This window comes from Octopus bimaculoides, chromosome 11, assembly GCF_046866305.1.
Source record: "Octopus bimaculoides isolate indiv1 chromosome 11, ASM4686630v1, whole genome shotgun sequence".
In the NCBI taxonomy this organism is placed as follows: Eukaryota; Metazoa; Mollusca; class Cephalopoda; order Octopoda; family Octopodidae; genus Octopus; species Octopus bimaculoides.
In genome coordinates this window covers 57361011-57371897 of record NC_142938.1, presented here as the reverse complement: position 1 = coordinate 57371897, position 10887 = coordinate 57361011, and the positions used below count along the sequence as shown (strand labels likewise).

General features: G+C 35.7%; 1 long non-coding RNA gene across 2 annotated transcripts in view; it reads left to right on the top strand.

Annotated features, from left to right (window-relative positions):
* Window positions 1-10288, top strand: part of LOC106878364 (uncharacterized) — a 14281-nt gene extending 3993 nt beyond the window's left edge. Inside the window, exons 2-4 of one of the 2 annotated variants that reach the window (XR_016243770.1) lie at window positions 1203-1268; window positions 4945-5008; window positions 9979-10288. This is a non-coding gene — a long non-coding RNA (uncharacterized LOC106878364). Of the gene's footprint in view, window positions 1-1202; window positions 1269-4944; window positions 5009-9788; window positions 9950-9978 lie in introns of those variants that run through there. The other variant, XR_016243771.1, reaches the window with a different exon arrangement.
* The last annotated feature ends 599 nt before the right edge of the window (window positions 10289-10887 follow it).

Genomic DNA, 10887 nt, shown 5'->3' with positions numbered 1-10887 from the left:
CACGAGCCACTTCGTAAAGTCCAATGGAAGTCTTTCAAATGAAGGAGTCCAGGATACTTGTCACAACCTCTTCCATTTTCTTCAGCTTGAAGAACAATCAAAATCCACAGAGGCCAAGTTCTGGATTGTAGGTAGGGTAAATGACAGTTCTGATACCCATCTTTGTCATGTAGTACGCTACCACCAGGATGGGATTGTGGACTGGTGCATTGTCATCGTGCAGGTACTACGGCTTTTTGCGATGAAATCACTCCCTGAACTCCCTCAAAATTTGAACTCCCTCAAACAATGTACTGTTTGTTGGCCTCCTGGCCAGACAATACCCTTGCTGTCGAAAAACGAGAGCTACCGAATTGTCTTCACGTTCTGCAAAACTAGTCAGCTGTGACAAGTACGGTTTAGTAGGTTGTGTTAATAGTGCTGTTAACTCCAATCTGGAATGATAAAAGTTAGGTCAGCTTATTAGATGTATATCAATGCTATACTAAAATTGCAATAATCTAGAATTGTTATAAATGCATCTCCTAAAAGGGCTTCTCAAACTTCTGGAATGCGCCACGTGTATAGAGACGCAGGCGTGGCTGTATAGCACAAAGCTTGCTTTCAAAACGTGAGGTTTTAGATTTGGTCTCACGGTGTAGCACCTTGGGAAAATTTGTTTACTAATCTAGCTCCGGGCATACCAAAGCCTTGTGTGTGGATTTGGTAGACGGAAACTTAAAGAAGCCCGTCCGTCCTCTCTCTCTCTTACATACATACATACATATATATATATATATATATATATATATAACATATAGAAGGCATCTGTCAAAGAATCCATGCATTGGGAGTGAAACCAAACCATGTGATTGGAAAGGAGACTTCTTACCTCACAGCCACACCTCTCGTATGTGCATGTTTATGTATCCGTAGCAATATATTGCTGGAAATTCGAGCACATGCCTTCATTATAAGAATATCGGTATTTGTCGGTTTGAATTATTATTTTCCTTTATAGTGAACGAACTCGAATGTAATACTTAGAGAATATACTCCAACGCCACATCAACACCAGCGTGTTGCCAGTATTAGTCAACGGTTTGTGAAAGAGTAACTATATCAGTTAATTAATAATCTCTTGCATTTTTACGCAGTATTTCACTTGTATACAGATTTAGTTATGACACGCCTGAAAACAAAAGCCCTTTCTTTCCCAACAGGACGTTAAGAGATCATTGGTGCCTGTTGAATCTACAACAGAGCGGCCGACGCTTGATTCTGTGGAAGTAAGTCATTTTCATTTTTTATCAATATATTTTCAATATTATTTTTCAAAAATAATCACAATTTTGAGTTGTAATAGATTATATAGACATAAACTTCGTATCGTGATGTCATTGGCATTTTTACTCGCATTAAGATACTATAACTTCATAATATCATATGATGGAGATGTTATTGCAAAACAAATATAGCTTATTAGAGCTAAGAAAACTTACGATTCTTTCCACAAACTGGTTTCTTTTCACATTTTGGTTCCATATTTGTGTTTTAACGAGAGTTACTAATGCTCATTTACTTCTTTCCATTTTGCCATCATTTGAAGTAATAATTAAATTGACATTGATCGCTAACTTACATGTTTTCTCATGTTTTATCATCATATTTTCATCATGTTTATTGCCTACAAAATGCTGCTATATATACATACACACATACATACATACATACATACATACATGCATACATACATACATGTATGTATGTATGTATTACGAATTTGTGTGAGTGTGTATTGAATAATACATCAGTTGAATAAAATTGCAGCATGGTCTGGTTTTCAGGTTTTTTATCATTGTATTTAAAAGCAATGTTTGAACTTTATGAACATTACAAAATTTTGTTTTTTAATGTTTAACTTCGGAAAAGAGTTTTTTTTTTAATACAATAATAAAAACGTAAAAACCAGACCATGTTGTAATTTTATTCAATTATGAATGCGAAGTGATTTAATTTGATAAATGGATTTGACCCTTGAAATTTGTCCTCCATTCCATATATATATATATGTAAAAAATACTTGGCCGTGGGCACACAGAGCCTTAACAGTCAGTTCCTTTGTTCAAACTATAACTACCTTGAGTCAAAATTCTCAATTTTACGCTCAGACAGAGGTCACACCACATTTCTCTCCCTTTCACTCTCTTTTCACTCTCTCCTTCTGTGTGTGTGTGTGTGTGTGTGTGTCTGTGTGTGCCTGTCTGTCTGTCTCTCTCTCTCTCTCTCACACACACACACACACACACACACACACACACTTAGATCCTTTCTGCTCTGTTTGATATTATGGAAATCTTGGCAGTGATAATCCGTCAGTATTCTTGAGAATATTATGTGGTTATGACATTCACATGGCTGTAGATTCTTTAATTTGCCAGTATTATTCTTTTGACGGATTGCATTCTATAACATATGTATTACAATAAAAAATGCGGACGCATGGAGGTTGATATTCTTAAGTTATTAAACCTGGAAAAATACAGGACATATATATTTATACTTAAAATATTGCAGCTATAGTTGAAATAAAAGAAATATATTTAGATTTAAAAACTAAAAATAATAGCTTTTATTAGCTATTCTATAATTAAAAAATTAACTCAAATAATAAACTGAAGGCTAACTGTTAGCAAAACATTAAACAATTCCAATAACCCCATTAAAAATGTTTTTTTAATTACAAGTTTTTAAGAACTACTTCTTAAGTAGTATTCAAGTGATATTTCTTTTTTTCTCATCTTTTTGATAAAAGTTGGCACAATATAATTCATTGATAAAGACACTACAAGGCTGGTCTTATGGAAATTTCAAAAAGAAAAATTCAAATGATACGTTTATGGTAGGATTGAGGCTTAGGGGAGGGTACAGTGATATTTTCCGGAAAGGAAAATATCTTTCTGATTAAAATATCTTTCTGATTAAATTTTTTGCTTGGCAGGGTAGTATACCATATAAAAAATTTATTCTTGGCGAGGGTCTACATAGTCCGAACGGTATATAAATGCCGGGCGAGATAAATCCCTCAATATACCCACTCCGTACAGATATGGGAGTATTTAAAAACTTGTAATTGAAAAAACATTTTAATGGGGCTTTGGAAATTTAAAAAATTTTTGCTAACAGTTAGTCTTAAATTTATTATTTGAGTTAATTTCTTAATTATAGAGTAGCGAATAAAAGCTATCATTTTTAGTTTTTAAATCTAGATATATCATTGAATTTTAACTATAGCTGCAATATTTTAAGTATAAATGTGCTTGTTTCGTACTTTTCCAGATGTAATAACTTGTCCTGTATTTTTTGAGGTTCAATAACTTAAGAATATTAACCTCCATGCGTCCACATTTTTCATTGTAATCCACTTTTTCCCAGACAATTCAATTAAATCAATAAATGGTAATAATTAATAATTTATAATTTTACCTGATAAAATTTTTTTCATTTTGTTTAATACTTTTGTTAAATAATTTTTAATTATTTTTCATGTTTGGTGATTGAATTAAAATAAGAATAAGCATTAATTTTAATAAATTAAAAATGAGTTATAAGCGCGCGTTAGTTACACTGGTTCATGATAAAATTAAAAATTGTAACTAAGATTAGAAAATGTGCGAATGTAGAGAAAATTATTAGAATTAATTAATAAATATATATTTATACTAGTAAGATGGTGCGTATTTACAACTTGATGTTGCACTTGAAGCAGTGTTAGATTGCCAACATATTCTTTTCTACTCTAGGCACAAGGCCCGAATTTTTTGGGTAGGGGGCCAGTCGATAAGATCGATCCCTGTACGCAACGTTAAAACTTAGTGCGCATGCACATCAGAAATCATGATCAATCTGTGCCAAGCGGCTTCATTCTGCCTACTTTAGCTTCGTTACTATGGAAACAGTCCGGATACTTATTGATCAGACCATTTATATAGTTTAATACTTTCTTCTATATAGGCGCAAGACCTAGCGCCACTTACTTTGTTTTGGCACTTTTTATCTCATACCTTTTTCTTCTACACAATTTTATAGTATAAATTTAATATTTCTAAACTTCCCTTGTTTTGATTTATCATTTGAGTTTAAATAAAATATAGAATGCTTTTAAATTAAGAAAGTCGATTGAAGGCGATACTTACATTTTTTCGGTACTTTTTGCTTCACAACTTCTTTATAGTAAAGATTCTTTTGATAAAATTGACATTGTTAGATTCCACTCGTTTCGTTCTATCATTTACACTTAAATACAATATAGTTTGCTTTCAAATAAGAAAGTTACTTTGATTCAAAGTCGAATTTTAGTCTTACTCTCCTCATATGGACCTCACATACTTTAGCGTAACCTATTTTCCACTAAACCAAATTTCAATATTTTTATGCCCAAATGTAGCTTGGGAGGTGACAATTATCGAACTGTTAACAGTTTTGGATTCGTTTCAGAAATAAGTTAGTGACAAAGCTTTGAAAAGGCTACGGCTGAGTAAATGTCGACCTTAAGAATATTATTCAACTACGGTAGTGGTTGAATGATGGACATATTTTATGTGTGTATGCATGTATGTATTCATGAGTATATAGCTGTGTGTATGTGCATGTGTATGTATCCGTAGCAATATATTTCTAGAAATTCGAGCACATGCCTTCATTATAAGAATATCGGTATTTGTCGGTTTGAAGTATTATTTTTCCTTATAGTGAACGCACACGAATGCAATGCTTAGAAAATATTCTCCACTTTTAACCAATTCTACATCAGTAGCATTGTATTACCAGTATTAATCAACTGTTTGTGAAAGAGTAGCTTTATAATTTAATTAATAATCTTTTGCATTTTTACGCATTATCTCACTTGTATACAGACATAGCTATGATACACCTGAAAACAAAAGCCCATTTCTTTCCCAATAGAACATTAAGAAATTATTGGTGCCTGCTGAGCCAAAAAAAATAATCCTAGCTTAATGCTAGGGAGGTAAGTCCTTTTTGAATGTTTACCAATATATTTTCAATATCATTTTAAAAGATTAAATCACAATTTTGAGTTGTTGTAAATTATATACATACAAACTTCCTATCTTGCGATATTTCATTGGTATTCTTACTCTCATTAAGATGCTCTTACTAAACATTTCAAATGGTGAAACAAATATAGTGTATAAAAGCTAAGAAAACTTATGATCCTTTCCACTAACTGGTTTCTTTTCCCAAATGTGTGTGGTATTAGTGCTTTAGCAAGAATTACAAATGCCTGTTTACTTAATTTTTTCTCTTTTGCCACTAATTGCAGCAATAATTTTCGGTAAATTACATGTTTTCTCATCTTTATAATCATATCTTCATCAAAATTATTGCCTACGAAATGTTACTATATAAATATATAATTACTGCAGGCATTTACATTATACATTTTAACTGTATTTACAGATATCGTGAAATACTGAGTTTAAATAATTGAACAAAATTACGTATCAGTATTTTATAATTATTATTAATTAATTAAAGTTTTGTCATTCCAAGCTGAACGATGACATTAAATTTACAGTGTATTTTATCTATGACTATAATCTCTCTTGTTATGCTTCACTAGAAAATCTGAAAACTTCTGATTTGCTTAGGAAATCCTTCTCAACATATCACTATCACTAGTTAATTTTTAACAAAATTTTATATGTCACTAAACATAGTATTGCTTAAAAATGATGAACTCTAGAATCAAATCTTGTCCTCATTAGGCTGTTTAAAATATATAACCTTTCGCGAAGTTCTCGATATCTTTTACAAAAATACAGTTAGAAGTGTAGCAGTAGTCGTTTTGTTTATGTTATGCGTAATCTCCTCGAAAAGAAGAACGACAACTGACCCAGTAAAATTCTATTTTATTGTTAGGACACTTTTTGAAGTTGTTACGATTATACTGGACCAGACCCATAACTCTTTTTGTACACGTAAAAGTAGCAATTTGTATGGGATCGATAGTATAGATTATTCTATCTCCTCTCAAATTTGCTGGTCTTGCTAATACATCAGAACCTATTGTAATTTAACGCTATGGACGGCAAATTAGAAAATCTCGTAACTGAAGTGGAAAACGCGACTTGCAGTATTCTGAAATTTTTCATTTTGTGTTCAAATCAAGCCGATGTGAACTTTCCCTTTTATTTCTTCAGAGTCCAAAAAATTCCCCTATCAATTGAGCATTAATGTTAGGGTTGGGGAGCATTGGTTTCGATTGACCTCTTTCCCACAAAACCACTGGCGCTTTATTTAAATGAGAAAAATTATTTATCTACATTTTTCGTGTTGTTACGACGTCATATCTTATTCAAGTTTTAAATTCGTCTGACCTTTAAAAACTCCTTAATCAAATTTTTGTTTCGAAGACTTAAATACTCAACACATTTAATGGGAATTACATCTATGAGTACTATTACTTAAAACAGTGAAGGTGGTGAGCTGGCAGAATTTAGCGCACTGCACGAAATGCTTAGCGGTGTTTCGTCCGACGCTACGCTCTGAGTTCAAATTCCGCCGAGTTCGACTTTGCCTTTCATTCTTTCGGGGTCGATAAAATTAGTACCATTTGAACACTAGGGTCGATGTAATCGACACATCCCCACCTTCCCCAAGCTGCCCTTGTAGCAAAAGTTTGAATTAATTATTACTTAAAATTACTTAAAACAGTGAAGGCGGCGAGTTGGCAGAATCGTTAGCGCACCGAGCGAAATGCGTAGCGGTATTCGTTAACGTTCTGGGCTCAAATTCCGCCGAGGTCGACTTTGCCATTCATCCTTTCGGGGTTGATTAAATAAGTACCAGTTGAGTACTGAAGTCGATGTAATTGAAAATCCCCCTCCCCCAAATTTCAGGCCTTGTGCCTAATGTAGAAAGGATTATTACTTAAAACAGTTTGGTTCGGCGCCACGCAAATTAGTTTCGTGGGCTCCTAACAAGAACCAAGCTCCTCGTTCTCAGACGGACGAATCGAGAGATGTTAGAAAGTCCAAGATAGCTACTGAAATCTAGGCTGCTATTGGTCAATGCAGGTCACATAGTGTTGGAAATAGCATTGAAATTTCAGCAAAATCAAATCTATCGGAATAGAGATCCGAATCTAGAATTTCTTGAACACGTGGTGGGACAGGAAGTGGGTGTCGCCTCGCTGTCTAGATAGTATTCAGGAGAACTTAAGCAACACTGATTGCCGATGAAGGTGTGTATGTATGTATGTGTTTGGGTATGTGCACATATAAGCTTTAGCATGTGGGTGAGGGCTGATGGCATCATATCGATCGTGTGTATGTATGCTTTTGCGAGGGGGTATGCGCTTGTGGGTGCGGTGCGTATCAGCTATGTGTGTGTGTTCTTGTGTGCATCTATACATTGCTATGTATGTCAGCTGTGCACATCAGCTGCTTGTGTATCAGTTGTGTGTGTGTGTGTCGGTTATGTGTGTGTGTTTGCATGTGGACTGGTGTACTCGTGCGATGTGTCTGATACAATGCGATATTGATGTGGGCTAAGTAGATTTGCCATTCGATGGAGATTTGGTAGAGCTAGGGAGAGAAAGAGAGAATCTGCCTCATAAGGGCTGTTGTCTACACAACCACCCTCACATTATCCAATGACATCACAAGACACTACACAGGCAAGATTGATTGATGACTTTAAAGAAAGGAATACACAGCATATGCATATGAATGTGTGTACTTATGCGCATGTGTATGTATATGAGAGAGTGAAGTGTGTCTGTGTGTCCCAGTTTTAGTTGTGTGTGTGTGTGTTTGGGACTGCTGGATAAAGTGTATGTGTATGAAGATAGTGTGCATATTCTGTGTTTGTGCGTATGTATATGTGTGTAAGAGAGCCGGTACGTGTGTGTGAGACTATCTGACGTATGTGTGTGTTGTAGGAGGATGTAGGTAGGTCGACCTTACTATTGTCCCTATGGAGAAGGAAGGGATATGTAGGTGGTGATTTGTGTTGAATGGGAGGAATGTTTGTGCGTGCAAGTGTGAGTGCTAGTGTTTGGGGAGTGGGAAAGAGTATTGTGTGTGTGTTTGTGTGTGTGTTTATGTGTGCATGTTTGTAGGCGTATATATATGCTGTATAGGCATAATGATGTCTATGATGTGGTAATGAGTGAAACACTGTAGCGAAGGCGTTTATGGGGTAGAAGAGGAGGGGCTGTGGTTGGTGGGATGTGTATGATGTGTGAGTATATTCGCGTGGATGTGGGTTGAAATGAAGGGAGAAGAATTGAAACGATAGGGGCTGAAGAACGGAGAGAGAAAATAAATTCTCGCTCACGATGGAGGCGAAAGTTCGGGTGACCTCTGTGCAAAACCAGTCCAAACACAGAAAGATGTTGTAAGGAATGAGTCGTTGAATAGAGATGACGTGTTACTGTGGTGTCATTCCCAAGTTTGCTGTCCGAAAGATGTTCGGCACGGCCAGTTTGATAGAGATAGCAGACACTGGAGTTGATTAAATTTCTGGAGGTGCAGGTGAATGCATCGGTGATGTGGTCGAGCCGGTGGTCCGTGCCAATGAAGATAATGGTGTTGGAGGGGAAGGGACACGCGTGGCAGCGCGGGCGAAAGCAAGGGAAGGAGCCAGATTGAATGCCAGGAGTGGGAAAGAAGCTACAGACCAGAAGGTCATATAGTTTACGGAGGTGCTTAAAGGAAGGGAGAGGTGGGTTGAAGCAGATGTGGAAGGTGATGGGATCGGATAGGAGTTTGCAGAAAGTACGTAAAATGGCATATTGAAAAGGTAGGGTAGAGGGATGGAAGGTAAGGTGGAAGGGAGGCGAATAAGGGTTACGCTGGTGCAGAGACTGGATGTACGGTCAAGAGGTCGTTCAAGGGCTAGGACGGTTTGGATAACGGTGGTAGGGTGAAGTGACGAGTCACGAGTTGCGATTGTGTCTCGAAGTCATGATCGATACTACAGAGCCGGTGGAGACAGAGGAACTGAAATTACGGGATCGACAGATTAGTGTGGGTATGGTGGGAGGAAGAGAAGCTGCAGTAGGAGTGAGAGTCTGTGGACTTAAAGTGGATGGGGTAGTATGAAAGGAGTGGGGGATAATATGCACGTAAGTATATACACACATATACCACACATAAAGAGATTGATAGATAGATAGATAGACAAATAGATAGATAGATAGATAGATGGAGAGAGAGAGAGAGAGAGAGAGAGAGAGAGAAAAAAAAAAGAATGATAGATAGATAGATATCATATTACTCACAAGACAGTTTTCAGTATGAGGGTTAAGGTTGAAGGCATTTATCGATGTAAGCAGTCAGTGTAATTGCGATGGGGGAAAAACTTCATATACATGCATTTATGCCTGCATCCAGACGGTTGAATTACATTTGAGTTTCGATTATTTGCAAGTGTAGCTCATCGTAGATCCTTATCAAAATCAGTAGACAATTAAGATTGTATTTTATGTTCAAAGAGTAGGATCCATTTGAGTTTACCTTAGGTAGATCTTTTTGAAATGGGAAGTTCTTTAAGGAATGGGAACATATAAAGAATATAAAGAATTGTGAGTGACAACATCTAATGCAGCACCTTGATCGTTGCTTTTATTGATAGATCCCACTTAACGTTCAATGTTGCCTAAATCTGTAAAATAACAGAAATGTAAATAATTACAAAATATTTCGAACTTTTGCTTGTATATGAATTGTTGAAGAATGGTATCAGACATGTCCAACTGATGACTGAATTTTATTTTTCAGCTTCTTCTACATCGCTTTGCTCAACCTTGCCGGTATGGCAGTTCTAATCTGCTATGGATCTTAGATAAATTATTTCATAATTTTTGTTACATTAAAAAGCAATATGCTTCAATTTTTCGATGCTGTTTTATTTTATTGATTAAATTTGTGATCTGGAGGAATTTATTGTAGTTTTTCTTGTATAATCTAGGTTTATCTTTATGGACATCATTATCACGACTTAAAAGGTGAATGCATATTAAAGCGGAAAAACTGGAGATGGTGAAGGATGTTGATATTTTTTTCGTTTTATGTCAAGTAATGTTTTTTGTTCAAAACTGCCTGTCCTCCTCCTAAGTCCGGAAAAAATAACTAACATTATGTATTTAGAAACAATTTGTATTTCGGAACACACATCTCATAAAATAGAAATGACTCCCTAAAAGTAGAGATGCTGAAGCTTCTGAATAAATTTGTTACTCTGCATCATACGATGCGTCGAGTACTTAATTGAAACGTGATCTCGTTTGTTTTGATATTTGATATTTTAAGCACGTGTACCTGAAATATAGTACGATAACGTATACAAGATATGTTTGTCAGTGGTGTACAATATTCCAAATGTTCTGCATATACATTACATAACTACATACATATATATATCGGTGTGTACACACACACACACACACACACACACACACACACACATATGCATTATATGATGGACTCTCTCGTAAGAATTTTGCATTCTGTCTTACTCTATATTTCACGGTTTGTGTCTTCTGTAAGATATAGAGTTGTTTTGTTTTTGCAAACCATTCCGCATCCTTCACACACGAAACGTTGAAAAGGAATTGCATTCTTTTGACCAGGCCTTAGCCCACCTAAGTGCTCAATCTGTGTTCACCATCTAAAGAAGCACTAGAGTTGATTTTACTTCCTAAGTATAAGAAGGATTTCACATACTTTAGAGGCTTGTTGTCTGCAAGACCTTTACTCGCTAGTGAACTGTATTGAAGACTGGTAGTGTTATGCCTCTTCTTTGGATAAATGTTGGTCTTGGCTGGTATATAGGTTCTATGTTTTTCACACGTATCGTTAGGCCAAACGCTTTTGCCGC